We start from the raw sequence: 12,951 nt of genomic DNA on the forward strand, positions 1-12,951 counted from the left end.
GTCAAAGCGTACCAAAACTTCTTTTGTAAGATGATGTCAATTTACTCGGCCAAAATATGTTAAACTATAGTTTTAGTTGTCCAATCTGCCTGGAAAAATAAAGTTAATTTGAAATTGTTGGCATTTTGCGATCTAGTTCCAGTTGTCTCGCAGAGTTAGGGGACCTTTTCTGATGACAATGCTTTTTTTTTTTATTAAACCAAACTCAGCGGGCAAAAAATTTTCGGTGTTTAAAAGCACCATTAAAAGGAAAATACTTTGACCAATGTTCAGTCATGAAAAGGTAAGGCGTAATGTTTACTGCAGCTAATTATTTAGGTTAGGTACGGGTTAGCGTTTGGGCTGGGGGGATCAAGTAATATGATATTTATTCTCCTAGGTTAATAAATGACTAAAACATACATAATAATATTTTTGACTGCTTTAGCTGCATTGGGCATTACGTCATACCTTAACCTGCCTTGGACATAACATTTGGTCATAGTATTCTGATTGTGACCTAATCCAAAGTAGAACGCGAACAAAGGTTGGTCTAACAATAGAGGTGTCGACTGTTTTGTTTGCTAGCCTGTTGGTAGCTCAAAACCCCAATTAGAAATGTCACCGGCTATTTATAGCAGGGGCTGTACGGCCAAATTGTCACGTCACAGAAGGCGGTATTGTATGTCACCTTGAAAACCTTTGCAGGTTATTTTGTCCTTTCGAACATTGCGGAATCCAACCTTGTGTTTCAGTCAGCCTTTAAGCTTTGTTAAATTTTACTTAACTTATTGAGGGTTCGACTAACCGTTAGGTAAAAAGTCTACGTTTGGAGCACCAAGAAAACAGTGACATTACTGAAACGTTTTCATGGCATGTTTTAAACAGTTAACTAATCAATAATAGTGTTTTTCTTTAACATATATAATTTGTTTTTATCTTTTTTATTGGTTTGTGTTTAACGAAAATCATATCAATCACTATGTTTTTTTGCGACGATAACTTTAAATGCACTTCGGGGATAATATTAGTAATATGTTTGCAAGCATTTTAATATTGCAATTGATATTACCTGCGAAGCGAATCCCTGTGCGACGCCCTTGTAAAATTGCGCGTCGTGAAGCACACTTTAAGACTCTCTGAGTAAAATGAAAGACACACACAAACATATGTGTTTAATAACATTTGTGATCTAGCCCCTCGGAAGTTGCTTTATGACCAACGATTACGGCTTCCGTATCAATAGTACACCGAAAAGCCATCGCAGACTCGCCGAATCTGTCGATCTTTGATGCAAGCAGAGCAAGCCAGAAAAACAACTGGCCTGCAGTGAGGTTCGAACTCACGACCTCCGGTAAAGCCGGGACCGTCGCTCTACCAACTGAGCTATGCAGGCTCAGAGAGGAGCGAGTCGAGAAACAACCATGCGCCAATACTTGCACATTTTTGTTAGTACAAGCAACTTCACACTGGGGGATCATCAGTCCGTATCAATCAATGAAAGACACACACAAACATATGTGTTTAATAACTTCTGTGATCTAGCCCCTCGGAAGTTGCTTTATGACCAACGATTACGGCTTCCGTATCAATAGTGAGTAAAACTTATGGTTTTACAGTCACTTACGAAAACCATATTAATCTTCATTTGCATAAGTCCTGGTTTAAAAGTAGACTTTGCGGAGCATGGTGTTTATTAACCACAAACAACCGATACAAATTATTTTTAAAACTACGACCTTTAAACATTAAATACACAGGATTAATGTATGCTTGCTACTCGACTTTTGGCCAGGTACTTAAGACGACAATGTACTAAACTAAGCTTACTGTTGTAAGTCAGGCGAGCTTGTGTGTACAGAGATCAAAAAACAACATGCGGCTAGGTAGCCATAAGCACAACGGCCAATAACAAAAACAATAATCAAAAACCAGATGAGATCAGCCGGATGTATTTTTCTGATCAACGACGTCATAATACTTTGTCTTTGAACCACGGGGTTTAGAATTTTGCCACCAAAAAGCAGCATATTTCCCGAAGCCATAAACACTCGACATAAATTGTTTGTAAAACAATGATTTTTTTAAGATTATTAGCATCGAGCTTTTTATGTTGCTGTTCTACTTTCAGTCTATGTAATATGTAAGACGACAATTTACCTAACTAATTTGTGGTCTTACATACCTGACTGAAAGTAGAAAAAAATCTTGCTGTGTTTAGTCAGGTAAGCCTGAGATCAAAAAGCCGTATGCCACTCCAGACCATAGGTACAACAGCCACCAACAAAAATAATTAATTAGACAAAAACCGACACCAGATCAGCCCGTGTAATGTTTCGGATCAACGAATATACTATTTTCTCTTTGAACCAAGGCGTTTAGAATTTTACTTATTTCATTGGTATTTACAAAAAAACAGGTTAATACCATAATACGGGGAAGACTAAGTTACCGAAGTGTCACTCATCTTCTGAAAATTGCTGCTGGTCGGGTTTTCATCTTTTTTCCAACACGTGAAATATACAATTTAAACAAAACGAAATCATGAAGCCACGGACTGCCTATAGATGTACAGCAGTCATAATAAACAATAATAAAAAAAATAAACACATTACGAGATCCGATCGACCATGTAAGCCTATTTATTGTCAGAAGATTGTCGTTAAATCCACAATAAAACACAAAATCCCTTTGATTAAACGACGTCTGTATATAGCAATTTCGTTCTCAAAAGTAGGTAGCATTTTGAATGTTTCGTATATCTTTTAATTGATGCCGTCTATATATAGTGATTTGGCAGCCGGTTTAGGCAGGTGGCCAATCATCTTCGGTAAACAGCAATTAACAATTGTGTTTGACGAAGAAGGGCCACGGTTTACCCAAAGGCCCTGAAATCGATTTTCTCTTTTCTTTGATGCTCGTAAGATTTTACGCCAACATATTAAATGTCCATTGTCGAGGTTATGTTAGCAACACAAGGCTAAACAAGGTTCGCAACAGGGTAAAACAGGTTCACTTTTAAACTTTGCTTCAAATTATTACAGCAGCTAAATCAAAACTTGTCAGTAACCTATACATTGTTTCCTATAGTGTCCTGATTTTTTTGGGTTGGTGCTGGTTATATTTAAAGCTCTATTTTTTAAAACCTCCATTTTTTAACCTATAGCACAGCCTTTCTTAACCTGGAGTTAATTTATGTTCAGGACAGAAAAAATGTGCAAGCTGTAGGTATTCGAAGCCTAATTTCCTTGTTCAGATTTAATTAATTCGAAGTTATAGCCTCATAGCCTATAGATTCTTTATCGTCTAGTGTCGGTAACGTTATGCTTCGCGAATCGGTACTTTTTAGTTTATTGGCAAGTCTAAAGACTCCAGAAGTTGTTAATACGAACTTTCCTTCAGAAGCCAACTTTGTAGTCGGAGTACGGTATCGTACGGAAAGGCAAGACAGGGCATGATATTTACAAAGATTTTTGTTTTAACTCAAGTTATTGATTTACATCAATGACTACAGCGGAATATGAACTAACAGTTGAGGCATTATTATTTCCACGAATATATTAAGCAAGTTTGTGACCATTTTATAAATTACATTAAAATGTTTAAAAATATCAGATCACGGGTAACATTGGACCCAATTTGTTTGTTATTCAAGTTTGGCATTAACCCATTAAAATAAATGTGCTAATTCAAAACATTGTAACTTTGTACAGTTAAAATAGTGTATATCATGATTAACTACTAAAGGTTTACAATGGGTATTTTAAGTTTAATATGGGACAAAAAAATCGCCCAAAATTTGTTTTAAAGCAAACACTGTTAATTTAGGAAACATAATTTGCATAAGTGTTGTGTAAACTGAACTTTGGAGCATAATGGTTGGAGGTTGTAGCAAGACGTAATAAGAATATCAAAGCCCATACTGAAGTATAGGTATCATTTTGAACGTTTCGAATAACTCTTTATTCATTTTCAACATAAATGTAAATAGTTATTCGAAACGTTCAAAATGATACCTACTTTTGTATGGGCATTGATATTCTTATTACGTTAAACCTAACAAAGATTTAAGATAAATTCAAATTAGTAGATCATTAAGTACTTGGACCCATACGCAATCAATCTAAATTCTAAGCCATACTTTCATTATGAAACTTTGCTAAAAGGTCGTTTTAAGCTGCAAATAGATTGTAATTTAGATATAGTTAGTCGCCAGGGCAGGAATACTTCCAAATCGAAAGGGCTGATTACCAAGGTTAATCAAGTCCTCGACGCAAATGCGATCGATACCCAATTACATCTCGTCAGGTCTTCAATAAAGATGGGACTATAAGATTGAATCTGCCTGTCAAATCCCCAAGCAGCCTAAATTGCTCGTATATTGCAATTCATTTGATGGCCCAAAGTAATTCGTAAGTTTCATTAAAGTTTTCGCTTATACCTAAGTGAGTTAAAATATTTCCAGTAATTAAATTTTGTGACTGCTTCAATCGAATGCTAGCTGTTGGAAAGCCGACGTTTTAATCTTCGATCTATCGCTCATATAATTTCCCCTTGTGCATCGCTCACACGACGTTCGCATAGCACGGCGCATCCGTTCAATTACAACGACATTAATATCGACCGGTCCTCGCACAGAATGCGGATCATCCTACGACCACTTTCACTTTCCTAACGTCTCAATTGAGGACTCCTAACGTTACTCTGGTTAGAGATAAAGGCTGGAAACAGCTATCACTTGTGGGCCTTGATTTATTTCTTTATGCGAAAGTAAAACGTTTAAATTTCATGCCAGCGCTTATTTTATAATTATCTATGTGGTTTTGTACGTTGTGTTCCGTAAAAGTTAGAAAGTAGTCATAAAACGTAGTACGAATTTCAAAGCCCATACAGAAGTTAGGTAGCATTTCAAAGGTTTCGAATAAATATTAAGATAATGGATGGCGGAGTTTGCAGTTAGACGTAGAATGAGTATCAAAGCCCATACAGGAGTAAGTAGAATTTTGAAAATTTAGAATAAATATTAACATAATGACTGTAGCTTGTAGTTAGATGTAAAATAAGGATCAAAGCCTATACACGAGCGGGTATACCATTTTAAACGTTTAAAATGCTCCCTACTTCTGTATGGGCTTTGATATTTTTACTACGTCTTACTACAACCTCCAACCATTATGCTCCAATATTCATAAAACATTACTCTGGTTGCGACGACCCAAATACTAAAGCTTAAATATAACATGAAGCTTTGGCGACCCAGTTCTCGTCAGTGATTTTTTTATTAAATGGAAAAAACATAAGACAAGCATAAATAACTTCCAATTGAGTTAATATGAGGCATGTGTTCGTATTTCTCCATAAGCCTTCTCAAATTTTAGAGACATTTTATTATGCACCAATCTTAATAAATCTAACAATATAAATCAAAATCGCTAGTTGAAAAAGGAACAAATAGAACTACTAAACACAATTGTAAATAATTCGTTTTTGTTAAGTTAAAGTGGTCGAAAATGGTGTTTTGTTAAGGTTTGAAGATAATGCTGTGCTATAAGGGTCAAAAATAGCATTTTCAAATGGTCGAAATGGTAGTTTGTGCAAACAATAAAAAATAGTAAAAGTTTTTCGTGTTCAAATAAATGTTTTTGTCGTTTAAACAAACCTAAATTGTGATTTTATAAGGCTTGTAACTATTGTTTTGCAAAAAAGAGCCTTAAATCGTGTTTTACAAATTGGAATTTTCAAAAATTGACCTTTTATTTGGGTACACTATGCACGGATCTGTAATGTAGCTTAATAATAAAATCAAAGCCACTAACTGAACTAACTGAAGATGATACAAGTTCGTATCGAAACGTCTTAATCAAGATGCTGTCGATCTACTCGAACTTTTTGGCTTTGAAATTTATTATTGACATTTTATTGTCCAATAATAATGTTTAAAAGAATAAAGAAGCTTTGCAACGAAATGTAAAATATTGTTTATGAAATGGTTAAAATGGTATTTCGAAATAAAAATCAAGAATTGTATTCAACAAAATGTTAAAAAATAGTATTTTGTGAAACGATTAAAATAAGTGTTTTGCAAAAATAAAAAAATAAAAATGGTAGCAAATGGTCGTATAGATACCGGAAAAACACAAAAACGTGCGTTCTTCTTAATCCGACGCACAATGAGCGAAATCTCGTGGGCCCATTGGTGGCAATCGCACTACGCCTGTGCATTGCAGTGCAGTCAGGACACTGCTGCGTACATACTTGGTGCTATACACAAGTGCACAGCGATTGATTTCCGTTATATGAGAGCCATGTGCACTGTGCAGTTGCTTAGGCGTGTTCAACGGCCTTCTATGTAGGGATTGCAAGCTTAGGTGTACGCAATATCATAATGCAATGGTTTGTAACAATATGAGCTAGGCAAGGGTTGGTAGATCAGTATAATGTTTTTAATGATAACCAGTGTGAAAAAGATGATTACCAGTGTGAAAAAAGTGGACAGCACTGTGCCATTGCTTATGGCCGCTTAACGGCCTTCTATTCTAGTAAAGGATGGCAAGCTTAGGTGTACGCAATATCATAATGCAATGGTTTGTAACAATATGAGCTAGGCAAGGGTTGGTAGATCAGTATAATGTTTTAAATGATAACCAGTGTGAAAAAGATGATCACCAGTGTGAAAAAAGTGGACAGCACTGTGCCATTGCTTATGGCCGCTTAACGGCCTTCTATTCTAGTAAAGGATCGCAAGCTTCGGTGTACGCAATATGATAATGCAAAGGTTTGTTACAATATGAGCTAGGCAAGGATATAATAGAATGTTTTCAATGATAAAGAGTGTGAAAAGAACTGAATAAAAAAAAACTAAAAATAGGACAGAGCAACTGTGCAGGTATAATTTTGAACGTTTCGAATATATTTTATCCACCTGTACAACTACTAACCGTGGTGCGAAGCGAAGAAAACACTATACATTTCTACCATTTTCCTTTGAAGTTAGATCGTAGGCTGCATTTTAAGAATTGTTTGTATATATTACGCTGTTTATATCGTGTTTCGCTATCAAGAAACTTAAAATTAAAAAAAATGGAGACATAAATAAGCCTAAACGTCAAAGCAGTTGTTCATTTTTTGGATCTCCACTAATCCTCCCACAAATGTATCTAATCCGATCAAATGAAACAGAAATCGATTAGTAGAGTGTTTGTAACTGTTTTAGTCCATTTCACGCAACGTGCAATACATTTGCTGAACTCTTACGATCATTTTTGATGCGTTTTAGGTTTATTATTTCCTAAACTAGACTAAATTAATCCCTTTGCCCATATGAATTATATAGCTTTTGTGTATGTATAAGGAGAAGGGAATAACACGTAGAACAAAACTACTGTCCTAAAATTATTGCATAGATAAATCTAATGAAAGGTCTTACAATACAGCTACTTCAACATAAAGGTTAAGTTCGGCGCACAAATTGTTTTTCACCTACAAAAAATGAATATCAAAAGTGTGATTTCGATTGAATCATGAATCACGCCCATATAATTTTTTTTTTTTTAACTGCTGAAAATGTTCAATATCTGCAGTTTTGAATAACACGGGCAGTAGGCACACACACACGTATAGTCGCATGCCTACAGTCCTACATACACAGCGTTTATACAGTTATAGTAACGTTTCCAATTCTGCCTTCAATCGCTATACAGTGCCTATAGCGTTGAACCTGAGTGACCCCACTCGGTAGTCATTGACAAAGTGGCTCTACGCAGCATAGTTATTGCTAGCAGAAGGTTGGTCCCATTGGCAAATTTAAAGACACAATAGCCTTATACTTTACTCTTGTTTACAGTTTTGTGACTATGGCATCAAGACATTGTTAAAGTTTAATTTATCACTACGTTAGTGCGAGTTTGTTATCGCTGTTTTATATGTGTGGTTGGTTGCCATTTGTCGCTTTATAAGAACTCTGTCTTGCATGATGTGCCATTGTTAGGTAAGTTTTGGAAACCAACAAAAAGAGCCGATTTAGCAGGACATATTGGAGTTTTCTAGATATATTTTTGCCTGTACGGCAGAAATAGCGAATAGTTCGGACTGTTAGTGCCAATGTGCTTAAAATGGTCACAGTTACTCCCTTCGCCTGCAGTGTTAAGGTTTAACGCTAAAATATAGCCTTGGTGTCCTCTTATGAACTAGTAGTGTTTAAAACTGTGTGGCGGTAGCTTACCGATGCGTTTGGTAAGCTGGTTGCTATTGTTGTGTATAAAGAAGTTGAAGCTTCGTTATACGTTTTTCTACAGTCTACTAAAAATTAGTATGAACTGTGTAGTTCTATAACGACAAATAACTGAAAACAGCAGGACACCATTAGACAGCCTAACTTATGCGTTTAACAAAATTAAATCTAGCTCAGCCAATAAATTTAATGATATGCAAACGGCACTTTCCTGTATTGCATACAAAATATTTAAAAGTGCGCATTGTTGTATTTCTTGTATGGTGCCGTTGTAGGAAAATCAATCAGAAAGGCGTTTGGTGCCATCGCGACAGGTTAGCGAAGAGAGAGAGCGAAAAAAAGAAAGCGTATCGGTATGCGAGAGAGAGAAAAAGAAAGAAGGTTCTTGGTCCGTAATTTTCATAAGCGAGCGTGCAAACCCATTTCCGGCAGAACTAACGCTTAATTGGTCGGCAACTTGAATATTACAGCAAAGCCGAGACCTAGTATACAGAACAGTGGTTCTCAAAGTATGGGTCGCGACCAAAACATGGGTCGCGCAGGGTAAAAAAATGGGTCGCTCTATGGTGATTCAATCCTGCGCAAACGAACTTTTTTATTTCATTTTTCAAATATTTTCAATTCAATCATAACTGAGTTATTGCATTATAAGCTTTCCACGTGGCTTCAAATCTGTAACCTGGATTATTGCATCATAAGTGGTTTTATGAACGTTTTGATGGCAGCCAGCTACAGTAGCTGGTAAGAAAGCTTTTAGTCACCAAACAAGCCACACTGATATTATAAAGGAAAAAAGTTCAGTTTCACCAATCACACTAAAATAAATCAATCATTTGTTTGTAATCAATTATTGTTTTATAGAACTGTGTACTACATCTGGTTGTTTGTGTCTTTTTCTATTTCATGCATGTCAGAAAAAAGACATTTTTTGATGTTTGAGGCTTGGGTCGTGAGATGCTCATAAAACTCAGATTTGGGTCGCGCTCAAAAAAGTTGAGAACCACTGATATAGAGTAATGTTAAATTTGACGCTCTGTTTTTCGACTTGTTTCGTAGCCGTGTTAGTTATTTATTGTTTGGCTGTAAATATTCTTTTTTTCTTAAAGTTCAAAGTTTATTGGCCTGACGAAGATTGACAAATCTTTGAAAGACGAACAATTTTATAATTGATACAATGTCTGGAAGCAACAATATAATAGTAAAATTCGAACCAGTTTTCTTCCTTTCTGTGAACGTCCAGATACAATGTAACAAAATCGATAATAGCATATACCTGAGGACAGCCGACACAAACGTATGGAAATTCCCCTAAAGTAGGAAATGACATTACGTTTTTTATTGATCCTACAGGAGACATGCTGTTACGTGTCACTTTTTTCCCAAAGATTTGCAAGCCAGACATTTTCTTTAAGGATTAGTTTTATGAACCCCAGAGACACTCTTAAAACTGAAAGTAAAATTAACGAGACACGTTCAAAAATATTAGGGTTATGTGCTACCTCCTACTTTAAATAATGCAGTAATTCGTGATATAAACCAAACTATAGAAATTTTTTGCTGAAACTATATTTTTGCAATGTTTGGTTTGCATTTTTTGTTTTGAAATATGTGTTGTTACAAAATAGAAAGAGAACAACTGAAACTAGCTGTAATTCTTATTGCCGAACCAGCTATAGACAGACCGGCTAAAAGACTGTGTTACAGTATTTAGAGACGCATTCAGCACTTAAAACAGGTCTTCTGGTTTTTAGTTTGTTACCAACTTTTGGTATTTTTGAGATTTTTAGTTTTATACTACTGTTACCTTTGTAAAACGTTCCGCGAAAGTTGAAATTTGAAACTGAGAACTCTTCTAGGTCCCTGCCTCTGCACGACCATGCTAAAATAATGTAAAGTTTAGTTGGCGATTGTGTTTGTTATTACTCTTACATTTGAAGATCGTTAGCTTTACCACTTGCAATTCAAGTCAAAAAAGTATATCTAATACAATGTATATTTGTGTATATTTCATGTAGGTCCATACTGGACTCCCCAACAAAACGTTACCTCTGGAAACCACCCCTTACTATACTATACCTCAAAAAACAATAGGCACACAAATTTTTTGCATGGACCGAATTAAAGGTTATTATTATCGGGTTAAAGCACATTGTCCAATAAATGCATAATATTCTGTTTGTTTATCTTGTGTTGTACTTGTAGAAGGTTATATATAGAGAGCTGTATTTTTAGACTTTTAATTTGACACTACTTATACCTTTGTAAAAAGTTCCCACGACAGTTGATATTTGAAACTGAGAGATCTTCAAGGTGCCTGTTCCGCCAGCAGTGTTTAATATTTTAAGTTCAGTTGGCGATTGTGTGGTGCACTTATTTGTACATTTGAAGATCATTCGTTTTACCATCTGCAAATCATGTCAAAAAATTATATATTATATAGACGTTACCTTTGCGCATAATTAATGCGGGCCTACCCGACTAAAAATAAAACATGGTATTTTCAACGCCACGCCCTTGTATTCCTCAAATAATTACTGAGCAAAGAAATCGTTTAATGGAACGAAAGTAAAGGGTATTAGGATCATGTTAAAATAAATTGTACAAATAAAACCATAAAATAATGTTCGTTTATTTCGTGCCATACTTCAAGTGTAAATAGAGCTGTGGTTCTTAGCCAGGGTTTCTCACGCTCAAGGGTGCCAAGCGATCTTTTAAATTGTGCTGAATTACCAATTGCTCTTTGATAAGCTTCTTGGTACAATTTTTTGTCTACTTTTGGAATGCAACAATCCAAAAACTCTTATCTTCATTGCGCATAGCTGATGTGTGTTGTTTTTATAAGGCTTATGGTGACATAGTAAACCACTTCAAAGAACCAAAGGTGTCCCGAAGTGCCCATATTTTGTATAGGGTTCCGTAATTTAAAAGAGAAGAGAAAACATTGATTTACAGAAATGACCGCGCAAAGGAAAAGTAGTTCTCAGACATAACAGCGGCGTAACAAGAGGAGGCTTTGCGATTTAACAGAAGGTTGTTTCCAGCGATACGAGTCCTGAGAAAAATGCATTGCATTTGTACGGATATTTTACAGCGCTTGCAACAAAACCTCGTGACACCTTTACATGGGAAACACTAAAATGTTGAAAGACACTCATAGAGTATCATTTGGTCTCCTTAAAAATACCTTGTAAAATTAGTATTCGATAAATTTAACCGGCTTCAAGAATACAAAACCCGCTGTCAGTTACAATTTTAATTCAACCCAGGCCCGTGCTGCCGTCCTCCAAATCAATAATAGGAAGAGCGAAAAAGGCTTAAAACCTTAGCCCCGGCGCCTTGCCAAATGAAGACTAATTGATTGTAATTGAATTGCGGCGAACTGGTTTGCCCTGGATTAGGACACAGGTTACGCGTACTTGAATTATTCAAGGTGGTTGGGGATTTGGTCGATGCACTTAAAGTGAGAGATCCTGGTTGTGGATGCCGTAAGCGGTTTGCAATCAAATGGGTTTTAAAATTTTAATTACCAAGATGACCTTGCAATCTGCATGACCTTGAATAGAACCACGCAAAATATTTCCGCAAAGCGATTAAAACTACTACATTTATGTTGGAAATACTTTTATTTACTTTTTTTGGCGGGATAATGAATTACAAAGACAAAAATGTCGAATAGGTCAGAAGGTGATACAAGCTCGTATCGAAACGTCTTTATCAAGATGATGTCGATCTCTACTCGGCATTTGCAATTCATTTCCAAGCTACATTACAGATCCGTGCATAGTGTACCCAAGGTTTTTTTTAACAATTCTATTACAATGACTCCACATCTGCATGGCTGCCACGCTTAAGATTCCCGCCAAGCGAAAATAGTATATTTATCTCATTATTGGAAATGCTTAATTTACTGAATGTACTTGGGACTATTTTACATTCACATTTCTGGACCAAAATCAGCAGATTTGTGAAGTCTATTTGTATTGTGACGTCAGTTTATGACGTCATTTCAGAAATTTTCTTACCCACTCTGGTTCAAACGAAGCAAAAACAAATTTTTAGGGGTCCATGGTAAAAAAAAGGTTAAGAACCCCCCTGATTTAGAGGATCATGTTACATGCACAACGCCACGGCCACAATTAGAAAAATAACGCATTAACTATTATAAACTATTATGTGCATTAACTAAATTAAGTTATTTTTCGCGAAAGCTTAATCTGCGAAGAAAGTATACGCAGACCTCATATAATTAGTTGTGAATGCGCTTTGCATTTGAAGGAGGTTTAACAATTTAATTACTTCTGCACTGCGAGGCTCCCTAGGGGGTAAAATTTTCCGATTGAATTATATCGCAGTATGGTACCGACGTCCCCAATCTATTTTGAAATCTATATTTAAGCTCTATATATCGTGGATGTCCGGCATTGATTTTTTTCCTGGTAAGATAGGAAATGCTTTTTTGTGAAGCTTTTAATACCTAAACCTCTTCATTGCCGAGGTGAGGCAAGCATAGTAGGTAAAGTTATGGAGCATAATGGTTGGAAATTGTACTAAGAAATTGAATAAAAAAAAAATTCAAAAGGCTTCTTATGCTTCTGTCAGGGCTTTGATATTCTTCTTACCAGCTAAAAAATTGACGAACCAACTTGGCCAATTCTATACAATAAATACACATATCTTACCCCGCAATTTTTTTATTGCATTTGATTTTGTTATATTGTAAAGAGTGAAGTTAAACAACTTTT

General features: G+C 35.7%; 1 non-coding gene across 1 annotated transcript; it reads right to left on the minus strand.

Moving 5' to 3' along the window:
* Window positions 1-1,300: 1,300 nt before the first annotated feature.
* Window positions 1,301-1,375, minus strand: Trnap-cgg (transfer RNA proline (anticodon CGG)). The gene has a single exon. It is a non-coding gene; the product is annotated as a tRNA-Pro (tRNA).
* Window positions 1,376-12,951: the final 11,576 nt, after the last annotated feature.

This window comes from Ascidiella aspersa, chromosome 5, assembly GCF_963924565.1.
Source record: "Ascidiella aspersa chromosome 5, kaAscAspe10.2, whole genome shotgun sequence".
In the NCBI taxonomy this organism is placed as follows: Eukaryota; Metazoa; Chordata; class Ascidiacea; order Phlebobranchia; family Ascidiidae; genus Ascidiella; species Ascidiella aspersa.